A 17490-nucleotide genomic window follows, 5' to 3' on the forward strand; every position below is an offset into this window, starting at 1 on the left:
CTGATGGGCACTTAGGCTGTTTCCAAATCTTAGCTATTGTAAATTGTGCTGCTATGAACATAGGGGTGCATATATCCTTTCTTATTTGTGTTTCTAGCTTCTTGGGATATATTCCTAGAAGTGGGATCACTGGGTCACATGGGAGTTCCATTTTTAGTTTTTTGAGGAAATTTCCTTCTGTTCTCTGCAATGGCTGCACCAGTCTGCATTCCCACCAGCAGTGCACGAGGGTTCCTTTTTCTCCATATCTTCGCCAGCAATTGTCATTGCCTGATACTGGCACATGAACAGACATATAGACCAATGGAATTGAATAGAGAACCCAGAAATTGACCCAAACCACTATGCTCAATTGATATTTGACAAAGGAGGCAAGAACATACAATGGAGTCAAGACAAGTCTCTTCAATAAATGATGTTGGGAAAAAATGGACAGATACATGCAAAAAAATGAAACTAGACCACCAACTTACACCATACACAACAATAAACTCAAAATGGATAAAGGACTTAAACATAATACGGGAAACCATAAAAATATTAGAGGAACCCACAGGCAGCAAAATCTCAGACATATGCCGAAGCAATTTCTTTACTGATACTGCTCCTAGGGCAATGGAAACTAAAGAGAAAATAAACAAATGGGACTACATCAAAGTAAAAAGCTTCTGCACAACAAAATAAACCATCAACAATACAACAAGAAAGTCCACTGCATGGGAGAACATATTTGCCAATGTTATCACTGATAAGGATTTAATCTCCAACATTTACAGAGAACTCATACAACTTAACAAAAGGAAGATTAACAACCCAATCAAAAAATGGGCAAAGGGCCTAAATAGATACTTTTCAAAAGAGGGCATAAGGAAGGCCAAGAGACATATGAAAACATGCTCAAAGTCACTAATTATCCGAGAGATGCAAATCTAAAAGACAATGAGGTACCATCTCACACCTGTCAGAATGGCTATCATCAACAAATGTAAAAGGTTTTTTAAAAATAATTGGCTGGAGCGTAGAGGCAAAACCCAGCTTCATTCATTTACTTATTCAATAAGCAGAGATTGAATGCCTACTGTATCCAGGGCACTGTTTTAGGCAGTTGAGATAATGTGGGAAATTTAATGGGATTTGCACAGTAATTTTAAAGAGCTTTTCAAAACATAACATGGACAATGTGATTGAGAGGGTCTTGGGCAACTTCTCTGGATCTCCTGCTAACAGAAAGCTTTTAGCAGAAGTGAAGCTAAACTAGTCAAGTAAAGATTTGGAAGCAGCTTTTCAGGCTGAGAGGATGATCATTTACACGGCCCAATTTGAAACTTAGCTTCATGTTCCAGGATCACTGCAGCTGAGGTATGCTGATCAAAAGGGACAGAGGGAGTAGGCGAGGTCAGAGACATGTGCAAGAATGTTCTTTTTCTTTATTGATTAAGGTATTAGTACATATGTGTCCTTATCCCTCCATTGCCCCTCCCATGCCCCCACTCATGCCCTCACCCCCCTGGTGTCTGTGTCCATTGGTTAGGCATATATGCATGCATACAAGTCATTTGGTTGATCTCTTCTCCTTACCCCCACCCTCCCCTACCTTCCCTCTGAGATTTGATGGTCTGTTCTTCTTAACAGAATTATTATCACCAAGGCCAGGAAAGGGAGTTTGAATTTAATTCTAAGTGCTGTGCAAAACCATTGGAGTAATTGAATCTGGGAAAGGCCCTGTTGTAATTTATGCTCTAAGGAGATCCATCTGGCTGCTTTCTGGAGAATGGACTTGGGTGGTGGTGCAGAGTAGAAACAATTATTATAGGCATTAAGTCAGGGAGCAATAAAAAATCTGTCTCAAAGAGTTCGACACAGACTTCACTATTTTCATTCAAATAATCAGGGGGGCTCTATAGAAGAGAGAGAAACTAGGATTTTTTTTTTTTGTCAATAAAGTTTTATGCACCACTGCTATATTGACAATATTGGGTGACACATTATAGAAACATGAAAAAGAAAAGAAGTTATATGCAATTGCCCTCAAGGAATTTACAGGATAGCAGGAGACAAATATCTTTAGAACAAGTCATTTTATTACAGGTAGAGAAATCTAAAGTTGAAAAGAATTACCCCTCAGATGGGCAACCAAGGGAGGGAATGGCTTTGCTATTCCTTAAATGATGGAGGAAAGAGTTTGTAGGAGAGAGACTAGTGAGACAGTACTTGCCCTCAGAGTATAGCATAGATTCTTAGAGGGTCTTCATGGTGAACATCCCAGGGGCTAGAGGAAATGGAAGAGGAGTCACAGCATCCTGCTGAGGACCTTTGACATGAGATTGGGATCTGGGCAACAGGGCCAGGAACTGCCATTTTAGAAAATGACTTTTGCTCAAAGGGATGAATGGAGAAGGTCTGTAGTGAGGGTTTATAGAGGGGAAGTTTACTAAGCTTATCAAAATCAGCCCACTTAGCTACCAATAACCGGTTATTTATGTACTAATGCCATAGGTTTTCTCATTCTTAAAATTTTTATTAAAGTTTACTTAATAAAATATATTCAGCCATGTCATTGTCTGTAGTATGTACATTTTAGAGAAAAAAATGGATAAATTATTGTTAGAAAGAGTAATAATTTTTAAGTATTTGAAGGTGACTGTTTAGGTGGCATAGACATACATAATCCTTTCATACATTTTCAAAGCTCCCAGAGGTGATGGTAATCCTCAAAATAAGCTCAGAGGGAGGTGGGCTGGCACCCCCATGCCAGGGCTGGGGATGGGCTCCAGAAAGTTTGTCTTCCTGTTGCCAGAAGAATAGATTTTGGGCTCTTGCTTTCTTTCCAAAATGTGTTACAGTGGCGTGTGAAGTTATTACACATTGTGGACAATAGGTCACATGGCTCCCTGAAATGTGGTAAATTACGTTTATAATTTTCACTGTTATATGCCATTTTGACAATACACAAATATTTTAAGAGTATTTGATAAATAAAATTATATTCTGTCTGATATTTTCGACTAGATTATGATTTATAAATTTTTGCATTTGTCAGTGATTTTTGGGTTATTCTGTAGTTAAAATCAGTTCTGTTATTTTATCACTTCATAACAGACAGGGTTGAATTAAGCCCTATGGAGACAGCTCATATAAGATCGAGTTTCATATGGTAATGCCTCCGTGGTAGCATTATCCTCAGCCTGTTCTCACTAACGGAAAGCATTTAGGATCTAAACCTTTATGTACTTTTTAAGGCAGAAACTTTTGTCTCAGTCTACACTTCTGAAATGATGAATTGCTTTCAGTTAGGCCCACAGGATAAGAGCTATTTCTAGCCATTTTTAGCCTGCCACCCCCAACTGTCTTCTAATATTTTAAGCCTAGTAATCCAAGCTTCAGTTTGCCTAATATCTTCAAAGCTTCCTTTGTGTTTGTGTTTGCATCAAAAATTCAAAGACATACATTTTCTGAAGACTTGTAATGTCAATATTTTCAGCCTGTTTTTTCATTGTAACAGACCATGGTTCCAGATGACAGTTGTAAAAGCCTCTGCTGTTTCCCCTGTGTCTGTATTTGGAATGTAGCGTGTGTCATCACCATTCCAATTGTTTGGGAGAATGAGGAAGGCATTTCAAGCTAATAAAGCTACCATGGCATTCCAGAAAACGGATCAGCATGCACAAGGTCACAGAATAATGAAAGAGCCAGGAGTGTGGAATGAAAGACTGTATTCCAACCAGAATGTTCATTCCTGTGGGTTTTTCCAGGCAGGGTCCATGACATTTCCATCTTCAGAGCTCCAAAATCTTAAACAACAATTACTAAATTATAGGTGCTTTAAAAAGTCAGTGCAACTTATGAAAGAAGGAATTAATGTATTTTACATATTAAAAGAGAATAAACATGCAAATTTTATCTGACATTGTTTGTTGAAGCTCAGAGTTATTACCACCAGAAATATGACTTCTGTAGAAGAGGTGCATAATACATTTTCTTATCTGACAGGATTCATTCAACAGGTATTTATAGCACCTGGTCTGTGTATTAGGGTCTGAGACAAACATGGTCCTTGTCCTCATTGGGTTTTCTTCTAAATGGGGCAGATAGCCCGGCCGGTGTGGCTCAGTGGTTGAGCATGGACCTATGAACCAGGAGGTCAAGGTTCTATTTCTGGCCAGGGCACAGGCCCAGGTTGTGTGCTCGATCCCCAGTGTGGGGCATGCAAGAGGCAGCTAATCAACGATTCTCTCTCATCATTGATGATTCTCTCTCTCCCGCTCCCTTCTTCTCTGAAACCAACGGTTTTATATATAATAAAAAAGGAGCAGTTAGATAAGTAATAAATGATCATTCGTATAAAGAAAATAAAGAGATTTTAGAGAAGGTAGCCAAAGACAGATGCTCTAAATTGGTGGCCTTAACATTTGAGTCCTAAGGGATGTTAGGGTGCTAACTGAGAAGAAGTAGAGGAAGAACATTTCAGGTGCTGTTGTGGTTAGTTAGATATTATACTTAATATAAAATATAAAAGAGCTTATTGATATTTTACTTCTCACTCCTCATTTGATTTGCAACTTCTAATATTTTTAAATTCAAAATGCAGGGATAAATCCACGAAATCCTTTTGAAAATGTTCCTTAAGAGCAAACGATGTACAGATGTTCTCTTGGATTAGAGGACTGTGAATGAAAGATTATACTTCCAAGTTCAAGTCAAATACCAACCTGGGGAGCAAGTAGGCTTGGACTAAGCTGAAATTTGGTCTAATCTGGGGGATTGCATTTGCTTTCAGGTTCTTTATGCTACAGCGCAGAGATCTGTGTTTATTAGATTGTATAATAGATTGACAGTAGGCGCCATTGTGCTTCCCAAGCAGTCGTGTGAGAAGCTGGCCCCAAACTGATCTCCCATATGATCGGATTCAGTTTACATTTCCCAAGAGGATCCTAATTGAAGTTTTTCTCCTTTCTTCACAGTGTGGCTCCTCCAGAGACATTTAAAATCCTCTCTTCTCTTCCTCCCTGGCCCTACTGCTAGGCAGCCATCTTCTCCTGCCTCCACCCCCTGGGTGTTCACAGTCCTTGCATCTCCAGAGAGCAGTTCTCCTGCGAGCTTTAACAGCCCGAGCTGCTGTATGGAAGAAATATGCTCCCCTCGCACAGAACCCCGGATGATGTGCTCCCCCTCCGCGTCTGTGTGGGTGGGTAGGGCCAGACTGCTGCTCTGCTTTGCCTTCATGATCAAGTTGCTTAAAACAATCACCGCCACATAGACGCCAAATCTCAAGAGGCTCTACTTGACTTTAAAAATGTGGAACTGCAACAGCGAAAAAATTAAGTGCTAGAAGGGTCTCTTTAAAAACCACAGTCTCAGTGATCGCATGAGTAGCAGGAATAAGGAAAACATGCTAAAATCACTGGCATTTTGTCTCCCTGGCTTATTGCTGTTTTCTTCATAAGTTATTTTCTTGCTTACTTATTTTTGTTATTTTTAAAAGACTCTACATGGGCAATATATATATTTTTTCATTATTAACTACAGGGGGGAAGGCAGTTCAGGCGCTGGGACAGGAGAAGTCACCAGCGCCCTCCCACCTACTCCGCTGCAGTGCTAAGCGCTGGGAAGGCCAAGACTCCAGGGCCAGTTTTCAAGGGCATCCCTCCAAGCCCCATCCTGAGGTAGGGCCTCAGATTCAGCTACGGATACATACAAACCCTGGGACTTTTCCAGTCTCTCATACACTTCCCTGCCACTTTCCCAGTCCCTTTCCACAGCATTTCTGGGGACTTATCTAAGTCCACTATGGCTCTCTCATTCCCTAGATTTCCCTGTTAATTTTGGGTCAGATTTGTTACTTGCCCCAACCAGAGTTAAAGGTCAGGCAATGGTAATATTATGTGATTTTGAAACTGTCTGAGATCTTTAGAAAAAAATACTAAATTTTGTCATTATATGGTCCAACTCAATCTACCAATAAACCAAGAATTGAACAAGTTATATGACCACCAACTCACATTAGAAGTCAGTAGAAATTTAATATTCTATAATTCTATAATTCTTCCAATATTGCTGGATTTCTGTGATGAGTAATACACCGGCATGATTCTGGACTCATGATTGGTGCTCCATAAATGTAAGTTAGCATCTTGTACCAAAGATCGAATATGAATGGAATTAGAAGACAAAGAGATGTTTAATTATTGAATAGGAGCAAGCAAGATCTTGGGTAGATATATATTGTATGTCCAATTGAGAGTGCATTCGTTTCTAAGAAATAAGAATAATTTCTGGTAAAAATGGATATATCAGGTGATCAGAAGTTGATGCAATAAACCATAATGTTATATATTTTCATCCACTTTGGAAGTATATAAATTCTAGGTGATTAAATCATTGTAATTCCAAACAAATAAAAATCCTGTTGAAAATTCTCCTCCAGAAAAGCTGATAGATGGAGACATTTAAATTCTAAGATAATCAAATATTGAACTATGTTCATTTTGTGATATTTAATTTTGGAGTTAAACACCAAATAAAATTTTGATAAAGCCCTTTACCAAAATAAATTATTCTGTGTTTTAGCAATTATTTTTTAACATTGAGAAAGATATCCCAAATAGTTTTAATGAAGCCTCAGTGTGAGGGAAAGAGGAGGATATTTCTGAAGATTCACAAAGTAAGTTAAATCTGCAAATTACTAACACCATAGAGAAATTTCATGTTTACAAAAGTTCTTACCTGTAATAAACCAAATGTTTAGCTGTGAGATTATTTAATTTCAGATTGTTTACCTTCAAACAATTTTTGCATTGTGTTTTAGAAAGCTCTGATTTGCAACTAGCCACTTCATTAATAAATGCAATTTAATTTTCCCTTTGATGAGAAAGCAGGCATTAGACATCTGTGGCATGCAGAGCAATGACCATGTCTCCACATTTTAATGGGAGCGGTGCCATTTGTTCCTAAAATCATTAATTCTTTATCTTGCGGCTGCATGCCTGCTACATAGCCCTCTGTTTACTTCAAATTCATCAATTTGAGATGCTACTGCATTGCCTTCTTACAGATGGGAAAAAATGACTTTTTACTGAGAGGAAAAACACATCTTTTTTAGTTTCAGGCCTTGCCCCATCATTATTGAGCAGTTTTTACGGTTAGTGCTTCAACTTTTGTGAGGTGGATGATCAATGCCAAGTTTACTCAGGAATCATGGAGATGACTGTGAATCCATAGATAGCAGTGAGGTTGTTTGTTTTTTAAACACTGAGCTTTTACATTAAAGCAAGGCTGCTGTGGGTGGCATATTTTTCATAGCATCCTCAACTTGTCTCCCAAATGGATTGGGCCAGAGGGCCCTACTTCACCAGACTGCCTTACCACTTTAGAGATGTGCTCCTTAGTAAAATTAATGAAATGAGCAATCGGTTGTGTTTACCTTTCCTTGAGATATTTATCTAGGAGAGTGGGTGGTGATTTCTTTCACTATTTTCTTATATAATCTACACTTAGAGCTGAAACCAAGATCTGTTCTTCCCTCTCCCCCCTTCAGTTGTCACCAACTCCTGTCATCTCATTTACAAACGAGGGAAAGGAGGCTCAGAGGTTTGCCCAGATTTCCTGGCTCCCAGTTAAGGGCCATTTCACCAAGAATTCTGAAATAACTGGTTTAATCAAGCCCCATAGTAGATTCAATAATAGCTGATATGCCTTATGCAAAATTAAACAGGAATAATTACTAGTAATGGGAACTAAGGTAAATAGTAGAATGGTGGTGAGGAGATCACTCTTTAGGTAGGTACGGATTTGGAATAAGTTAACCAGCATTTCCAATGACCACTATCACATATAAAGCAGCAGTGCCTGAAAGTATCCATGTGTTGAAAATGGATACTTATGCACAATATTACCTATGGACAACTGTCGTAACTGATTTTGATGAAGTCTGGGTTTAGCTAATGGGCACTTGGCATGGTGTGCAGTAATGCTGCCAGGTTGGAGTCATAGCCTTCTTTTTTCTTGGGTTCTGGTCCCAGCAATGCATCATAATCTTTTTTTTTTTTTAAATATTCCTAAAGTCCGCCACTATACTCACAGCTCCTTTTATTGATGTTTTGCTTATTTGGAGAGGTAACATAAGCCCCTTCCACCTCTCATCCTGCCCACGTATCTTTTGGAGTCAAAACAAAAGAACATTTTAAAACATAAAGTATATGCCCTGGCCAGTGTGGCTCAGTTAGCTGGACTTCTTCCCGTCTTCCCAGAAGTTGCCAGTTGGATTCCTGGTTAGGGTGCATACGCCTGGCTTGTGGGCTCCATCCCCAGTAGGGGGCGAGCAGGAGGCAGTCGATTGATGTTTCTCTGTCTCTCACCTTCTCTCTTTTTCTCTCTCTAAAATAAATAAAAACATATTTTTAAAAATACAGCATATCCTAACATACTTGGTGAATCACATACTTTACAGACATAAAATGTCATGTGAGCAGCATCTCAAATGATGCTGCTTTGCAGTTTTTCTTCAGGACATGACATCGCTGTAAGATTTCTCCACCTTCTCTGACACCTGTGATCTCCTCCCTCAGCACTGTGCAGGAAGCAATCAAGCAGCCTGAAGGATGGCCACAATTCTGGTTCTCTTGCTGTCAAACTTAAGACATGTCCATACTGATGTGGAAATATTTGAAAAAGGATGGTTGAAGAGTGGGCTGTGATAGTCAAAACCAAACTATTTCTCAAGCAATGTTTTTATGTTTATGCAAAATTTCCATTTTATTTTTATTTATATTTGCTTTCTACACCTAGAGTTTATATTCAATATTCATGCTATTCAACATCAAATAGTTTATTGTTTGTATTTTAACTGAGATTGAGGGGGTCAAGTCTGCATTGGGCAGTCGTAAACATTCATTACAGGGTATGCATTTCTCATTCTCCATGAGCATGAGAGCTAAAATTATTAACTTATTTTAGGTTTCAGACTTGCTAAGTATGCAACTGATATTATGTCTATAAACTAGGGTAAATAATATTACCTACTTATATGGGTGATGTAAAAATAAAGTGAGATGATGCATATAAAATGTTTATTACAATGCCTGGCACAGAGTTAGCATTTAGTGCATCTTAACAGTAATAATATTAATAGTAATAATAAAAATAATAATCATGTTTTTGCAATTGAAAGAGGATTGAGGTAATTATTTAAGTTTAATTGTCACTAAGCAAATCTGTGTGTGACTAGGAAATAAAATTCACTTTGTAGAGAATATTTTTAATATTGCTAAGCTATTTTTTTCTTTATAATTTTAAATGTTATTTCAAATTTATATGTGGTAAAAATATAATTCTCTTGTCAAAGGATTTATGGATGATTGTGATAAAAACAAAGTAATGTTTTATATACAGTAGAAAATCAGGACCAATAAATAGAAAAGGATGCTACACCCAGCATGGGATACTTTGTTGTTGCTCTTTTGAGCTTCAGATTGGTTTCGAACTTGCTGCAGCCAAGGACTAAGGGTATTTAGTTCAGGCCTCTTATCCATGGAAGGCCTAAAGTGTAGACTTTAACATTATCTGCTAATAATGTACATATGCATTGAAATACTCAGCAGGCTAACATCTCCATTACAGGACTGTAGTTCTGTCTTTTTTGCTGACTCACACTATATTAAATGTTCTAATTAGTTAATTCATTTTATAAATCCTGCAATTATATTGGAAATGTGTATTTAAGTTTTATTGTATTTGTGTGTATGTGTGCAAAACAAATCATTAATTTAAAAAAATATAAGAATTTCAGATATACCACAATTTTAAAAAAAATGTTTTTATTGATTTTTAGAGAGAGAGGAAGGGAGAGGGATAGAGAGATAGAAACATCAATGAGAGAAACATCATCGCTTGTCTGCCTCCTGGATGCCCTGTACTGGGGATCGAGCTGAAACCTGGGGGGTTCAATGCTCCACCACTAAGCCACACCCGCAGGACTATAGCACAATTTTTGTAACTCTGCTTTATTATTTCTTTCTTTCTTTGTTATAAGTATATATGGGACCTCCAAAAGTGGAAATGAATTAGGATTCTCCTGACCTTTGGGATGGCCTAGTAAGGAATCCAAGAGGAAGAGAGAAACCAGAAAAACTGTAGAGTAGCCATGAAGGCCCATTAACAGTTGTTGCAGAAATGAAGTTAATTAATTCTACTTTTGATGAAGACGGAGTGAGAAAGGCTCCTATAACATGTAGCAATAAACACTGCATACTCACCTGCAATACTGAGGACTCTTTCCCTGGAGTTTAAAGTAATTAAACCAAACATTTAATCTTCTGTCTCAATGTATCTAGTTAATATATATGGCTAAGACACAAATACCTAAGAGAAAATTATAAAATATCAAAATGATGGATTTTCGGTTGAGGTGTATTTATTCATCTTGAGTTATTCCAATTTTCAACATAGACAAATAGGCCATTACCTGCCTTTAGTATGACCAGATAGGTTGCATAAATTAAGCAGAAAATTTACGTTAATTTTAGAATATGTAAAGTCAGTATATTGCTATGAAGTTACAAAAAAGAAGTATCACTTGAAACTTTGTTTTTTGTTTGTATTGTTGTTCTAATCTCATGTAAATTCATTTTAATAATCTAGGACTCTTCTAGTTAAACTAGACAGATGGAGCCATCAATACATATTATATATCTCACCATCCTATGTAATAAAAGCCTAATATGCAAATTGTCTCCTCGGGCAGTCATTCGACCTGGAGTTTGACCGCTTGCTATGACATGCGCTAACCACCAGGGGGAAATGCAGAACATGGCAGGCGTTGGCGACCTGGCGCAGGCAGCGGGCGGCCGTAGAGGCGCTGCCGGCCCTGATGGGCCCCCGATGAGAGCAGGACTGTGGCAGGATGGTGGAGCAGGTGAGTGGGTGGTGCCAAGCCAAGGCAGGTGTGAGCAGGGGCCCAATCGGCCCACCAATCGCCCCGCAGTCGGTGACCAGTGGTGGTGGCAGGGGACGGGGCTGCTGCCTGACTCTTAGGCGCTGAAGGAGCAGGGTGGGGGTCCCAGCCCCAATCGATCGCCCCGCATTCAGGATGGTGGAGCAGCTGAGGGGGCGGTGCCAAGCCAAGGTGGAGTGGCAGGTGGGTCTGTGGGGCTGCAAGGCTGGGGCCGTGAGCTGGGGCCCAATTCCGGCAGGCCACCCTGAGGACCCCACCCGTGCATGAACTCATGCACAGGCCTCTAGTAATGTATATAATGTATCTCCACATACATTATATAAAGGATGTACCAGGAGATATACATTTCTGTTTAAGCAAAGGTGACAGACCCTAGTCAAATATAAGATATGGAAGCAGAAACATATCCTTTCATAGCAAATGCTGAAAAAATATTCCTTGAATCAATGCATGCATGAAGGGAAGGGTTAAAAAGCAGCAGAAGAGGAACAGCAGTACTCAGCATATGTATTGATAAGGTGCTATGTGTACAAATATCCAGGTCACAAGGAATCTATGGCTTCTACTTCACTACTCCTCTGAAATGTCACAAAAGCAAAATGTAATAATGCTTAATTTTAGCTTTCTAAATGCTGGAATTTTATTTTTCTAAAATTAGTGCATTGCATAAAGTTTAGATTTGTCTATAGAACAGTTTCATTTAACAAGAAGTAAAGAAAGCAATAAAGTGTTAGAAGAGTCATGGACTGGAATTGAATCTTAACTCCATTATTTAGAACTGTGTGAATTCTGATTCTAGACCCCTCATCTTTAAAAGGAAAAATAATATCCATCCTAGATTGATTTTGTGTTGAATAAACAAAACAATGATTTCCCCCCAACATACAGGTTGACATATAATACTGAAATATGTGCCAACCATTATTCTTCCTAAATCAGAATAAAAAAAAGCATTGAGTGATTTAATAGAAACTTTAGGAAAGTAAAAAATGACAGTATCATTTGAGATTCTGTTATGGATCTATGAGAGAGAAACATCGACCAGCTGCCTCCTGCACACCCCCTACCGGGGATGTGCCCGCAACCAATGTACATGCCCTTGACCGGAATCGAACCTGGGACCCCTCAGTCCGCAGACCGATGCTCTATCCACTGAGCCAAACCGGTTTCGGCGACTTCCCCATATTATAAAAATCGTATTTCCTTCCTACTCTTTTGTTTACTACCAAGAAAGTGCTTTCTTTCACTTTCTTTTCACCTAAGAATTTGGAAATAGAGAACAATTTTCTTTTAGAATTAAACTAAAATATTATTTCATGGATTACAGTAGAAATATGTAATATTACCTTGTAACTGGCCTCTTTAATCATGAAAAAAATGTAAGCCCCAATTCAAAGTAATCCTACCTAATAATAGACAAGTATGCAAATTGACCGTACCTTTGCTATGCCCGCGATTGGCCAGGAGGCGCAGGGGGGCGGGACTCGGGGTGGCCGGGGTGGCTGATTGGGCCGGCGGGACACTGAGCTCGCGTCACCAGCGGCGGCTCAAGCTCAGCATCTGCGCCATGGCTGTGCTGCGGCACAGAAGGGGCCTCTGGGGCAGCGAGCTCACGTCCCACCGTGGACCATCAAAAGCGGGGGAGCTGGGTGCCTGTCCGCTCAGGCACCAGGCCTTTCAGAAGCCTCCAGCAGGGAGGAGGCTTCTGAAAGGCCTGGTGCACCAGCAAACAGGCACCCAGCTCCCCCAGATCGAAAGCAAAAGCGTGGGAGCTGGGTGCCTGTCCACTCAGGCACCAGGCCTTTCAGAAGCCTTCGCCGCGCTGGAGGCTTCTCAAATGCCTGATGCACCAGCGGACAGGCACCCACCTCCCCCGCGATCGAAAGCAAATGTGTGGGAGCTGGGTGCCTGTCCGCTCAGGCACCAGGCCTTTCAGAAGCCTACGTGGCGCCGGAGGCTTCCGAAAGGCCTGGTGCACCAGCGGACAGGCACCCAGTTACCCCCTTAAATATGCATGATTCAATCATGCACTGGGCCTCTAGTCCTATATAATAAAAGGCTAAAATGCAAATTGACTGAACAGCAGAATAACTGGTTGCTATAACATGCACTGACCACCAGGGGGCAGACGCTCAATGCAGGAGCTGCCCCCTGGTGGTCAGTGTGCTCCCACAGGGGGAGCACTGCTCAGAATCTGGGCACATGGCTGGCAAGCGCAGTGGCAGTGGCGGGAGCCTCTCCTGCCTCCTCCGCAGAGCTAAGGATGTCCAACTGACGGTTTAGGCCCACTCCCCCCAGTCAGACATCCTCTGAGGGCTCCCAGGCTGCAAGAGGGCGCAGGCCAGGCTGAGGGACCCCTCTCCCCTGAGTGCACGAATTTTGTGCATTGGGCCTCTAGTACAACAATAAAGAGGAATTATTGGCTCTTTAGATTAGGTATTCCAGAGGTTGGATTGTGTGTTACTTTTCCAATGTTCCTTAACAAATTATGCCAAAATTTAGCAGGTTAAGACAGTAAACATTTTTTCACAGTTTCTGTGATCGGCGAGTCGGGATGGCCCTGCTGGGTTGTTCTAGCTCAGAGTTTCTCATGAGGTTGCATTCAGGTTGTCGGCTAGAGCTGCAGTTATCTCAGCATGTGCCTGGGGTTTGAGAATCTCCTAAGACTGCTTCCTGCCATTATGGTTTGTAGAAGATGTCAGTTCCTTCCTGGCTCTGAGCAGGAGGTCCCAGTTCCATGTCACGCAGACCTTTCCATAGGCTGAGCTGAGTGTCCTCTCAGCATGGCCGCTGTCTTCCAGGGTATATGTGAGCCAGAGCGGGAAAGACAAAGAACAAGGAGGAAGCTGCAGTGCAGTCTATGGCCTAGTTTTGGAAGTAATGCACCGTTACTTTTGCCACACTATAACTGTTAGAGGTGAGTCACTGGGTTCAATCAAGTGAGGAGGGGAATTAACCTCTATCATTTAAAGGAAGATGATGTATTAAAATTTTTGTGGACAGATTTTAAATTCTCCAGTTTGTTTTCAGGATTAATTTGAATAAGGGTATGAATGATGTTACCTTAGACCAGTGGTCGGCAAACTGCGGCTCGAGAGCCACATGCGGCTCTTTGGCCCCTTGAGCGTGGCTCTTCCACAAAATACCACGGCCTGGGCGAGTCTATTTTGAAGACGTGGCGTTAGAAGAAGTTTAAGTTTAAAAAATTTGGCTCTCAAAAGAAATTTCAGTCGTGGTACTGTTGATATTTGGCTCTGTTGACTAATGAGTTTGCCGACCACTGCCTTAGACCAATTTCTGTGTTTGGGTTCTGCCTTTTGCAGGATGAGCATCATTCTAAGGCTGGTTCCCTATGTAGCATTAAAGTGACTACTATAGTTCTAGTCTTAGTATCTGCCTGCACGTTACACTTTCCAGAAAGGGACAAAGTGTGGACAGTTTTCTGAGTAGAGCAAGACACCATCTTTTGCACATGTTAGTATACACCAGACTTCATTTGTCATTTCCTTCAACTTGTTCACATGCTATTTTATAAATCAGAAATTTGGGAACAAGTCATTTTTTTTTTCAAATATATTTCTTTATTGATTTCAGAGAGGAAGAGAGAAGGAGAGAGAGATAGAAACATCAATGATGAGAGAGAATCATTGATCGGCTGCCTCCTGCACACCCCCTCCCCCGACTGGGGATGGAGCAGCAACCCAGGCATGTGCCCTTGGCCACAATCGAACCTGGGACCCTTTAGTCCGCAGGCTGATGCTCTATCCACTGATCCAAGCTGGGTAGGGTGGGAACAAGGCATTTTGATCATTGCCTTTGGGCTGGGTTATCTTCACCAATCAATATGGCAGAGATGGGATTATCCTGACTTCATTAGAAAATCTAGGATCTGACCTGGAACTGTCTTCCCCTCCCATAAGCCCACCCAAACTGCATGGCTGATCTACTCTGGTGAAAGAATTGAATAGATATTGGTCGGGCAGAAAACTAAAAATCTGTGTCGCATGTCATAAAAATATCAGATCTCGGGTTGTTAAGAATAGACTGAATCCTTAAAGAAATATAACTAAAAGATATAGAAAAGTAGAAATTAAGACAAAATAGGAAGTTTTCTGAGGTAAGCATAGTATAGAAGTTAAAAAATGTAGCCAATGCCAACTAGTCTATTATCAAGGCCATGTTCGCAAGACCATCCTAGTGGGGAGATGAATATAATAAAAAGCCCTATCCAAAGGATTTTTTATATTCCATGGGAGAATCTTCTCTGTCAGGAATTAGCCTGAGGCTAATAAAATTCAATTCATTTAACTTCTGTTCTGGGGCCATACTTACCAGATTGTTTATTTGGCTCAGAGTATGGAGACTAAGAATTTATTAGACTACACTGCATTGAAATTTATGGTTTTCACCGTAAAGTAATGAATTGGAATCCTGATTTATATGTCAGGTTTACAAACTGAGCCAATTAACTTAAGTCTGTAGAATTTCACATTCTGCTGGTGCACTGTCAAAATCTGAGACTAAAAGTCAAATTCTGGCCTGAAATAAATTTGGCTATAGAATATCATGCCTATTGATAACACTTCTGTGATCGTGAAACATTAATCTTTAAAAAAAATTCTTAATATCTGTATCTACCACACAACTTTACAAATACTAGTAAGGATCTAGAACCTCTGGCTAATATTTATTCCCCAAATACTACATCTTGTTGATAATAAAGAAAAATAAATGTGCTTCCCATGGTTTCAGTTTTCAACTATTTAGCATTTGTTGAAGAAAGCTATCTTTGCTGTATGCCAAGAAATCCAATAACTCATTTATTTTCTCTTTTTTCAAAGTAACTTTATCCATGATTTCTCATGAGTTGTAGGGACCATATTTTTACTCTTTCCAATTGATTCTTGACATTCAATAATTTGCAGTTTGACACCATGGAAAAATTTAAATGGTCTCATATCATCATATCATATCATATCTGAAAGATTAAATAATTTTCACTTTCTAATTAAGAATGCACAATCTATCATACATGATAGTGTTAGATGTAGAATTCTGTCCTGTTTGGATTAATAATTAATGTCAGAGGATAAAAAAAGTAATATCTTGATAAATAAATGGAATCCACTTCTGGTTATTATTTGATAAATGCCATATGATTTTGAGATGAGGATTTGGATTATAAAATTTGTTACATGAACAACTGACTTATTCCTAATGTGTACTACTTGTGATTAGATTTTAAGCCTAACAAAATGCTGTTTAGGATACTAAGTAGCTTGTCACTACTATTAGTGCTATTATTTTTATAAAATTATAGTATCTAAAGTTCTGCCTGAATGATACCCAAATATGTTTTAGAAGACTTCTGATAATTACAGAGTTCCTGTGTTAGTCTTTATATAAGATGGATGCTTACCTGGAATAGCAAATACCATAAATTTGTATCTTTTGTATGTGTGGGTATATGTTTTAATTATACCCACTTATAGTTGGCTTTCTATAGATAAGTACCCCTAAATCCTGGATCTCTTCAAGCCATTAACATATATTTCAAGATTTCTAGTTTAATATAATTGTTTTAATTACAATTTTTTCTTTTAATAAGTCCATGCCTACGGAGGCAACATAAATAGTTGTATATAATATTTATTAAATTAGTAAAGTGAAAATAATTTTTAATAAAAAATTATTGTTATTGGTTAAATATCATTCTATCAAATTAGTAAAGTGAAAATAATTTTTAATAAAAAATTATTGTTCTTGGCTAAATATCATTCTCCCTAAATTCACCTTTTACTCATTTCACCATTGGTCTGTGCAGACAAAGAATAAAGCAGTCAATGTAAATATAAATTTTTAAAAAGGGTTAATTATTTCCCCTTAACACAATATGAAGTGGATCAGATGAAAATTAAACTCCATTCTCAACAATAATAAAAGAGGGGACAATTGGAAAGAATTTAGGAAAGATGAATAAAATATAATAAAATATCTAAAATATTTTTTAAAGAAGAAAGAATATTTTTTAAAGTAGAAAAGAATTAAAAATATAGCTCTATATATGAATGGGGAATACTTTAAGTAAGAAAGAGAAGAATCAAGATTCAAAATTTGCTTGGCTGTATTGGGATTTTACCTTTTATGTCCTGCCACCCCCACCCTATACACATAAATAGTATTGGAAAGAAGCAAATTTAAATTGAATGGCTATTATTTATTGGGTGCCTACTCTGTGCCAGACAGTGGACCAACTGTTCTATATGCTGTATAGTATTAAATACTTACGACAACTCATTGGCATACATACTACTTTGACCCCCACTTTCCTAAATAGCACACATGTTTAGAAAGGGTCATGAGTTTGTGTAAGATTAAAATCTAGTAATTTTTGGACCTGAGGTCTGGACTCAGGATGATATGGTTTCAATGTCAGAGCTCTTAATCCAACCCCATATTCATTCCATTTGGGTTAAATATTTTTACTTTATTTCTTAATTAAGACTTTTTTTTTTAGAGCAGTTTTAGATTCACAGAAAATT

Source organism: Eptesicus fuscus, chromosome 15, assembly GCF_027574615.1.
Source record: "Eptesicus fuscus isolate TK198812 chromosome 15, DD_ASM_mEF_20220401, whole genome shotgun sequence".
In the NCBI taxonomy this organism is placed as follows: Eukaryota; Metazoa; Chordata; class Mammalia; order Chiroptera; family Vespertilionidae; genus Eptesicus; species Eptesicus fuscus.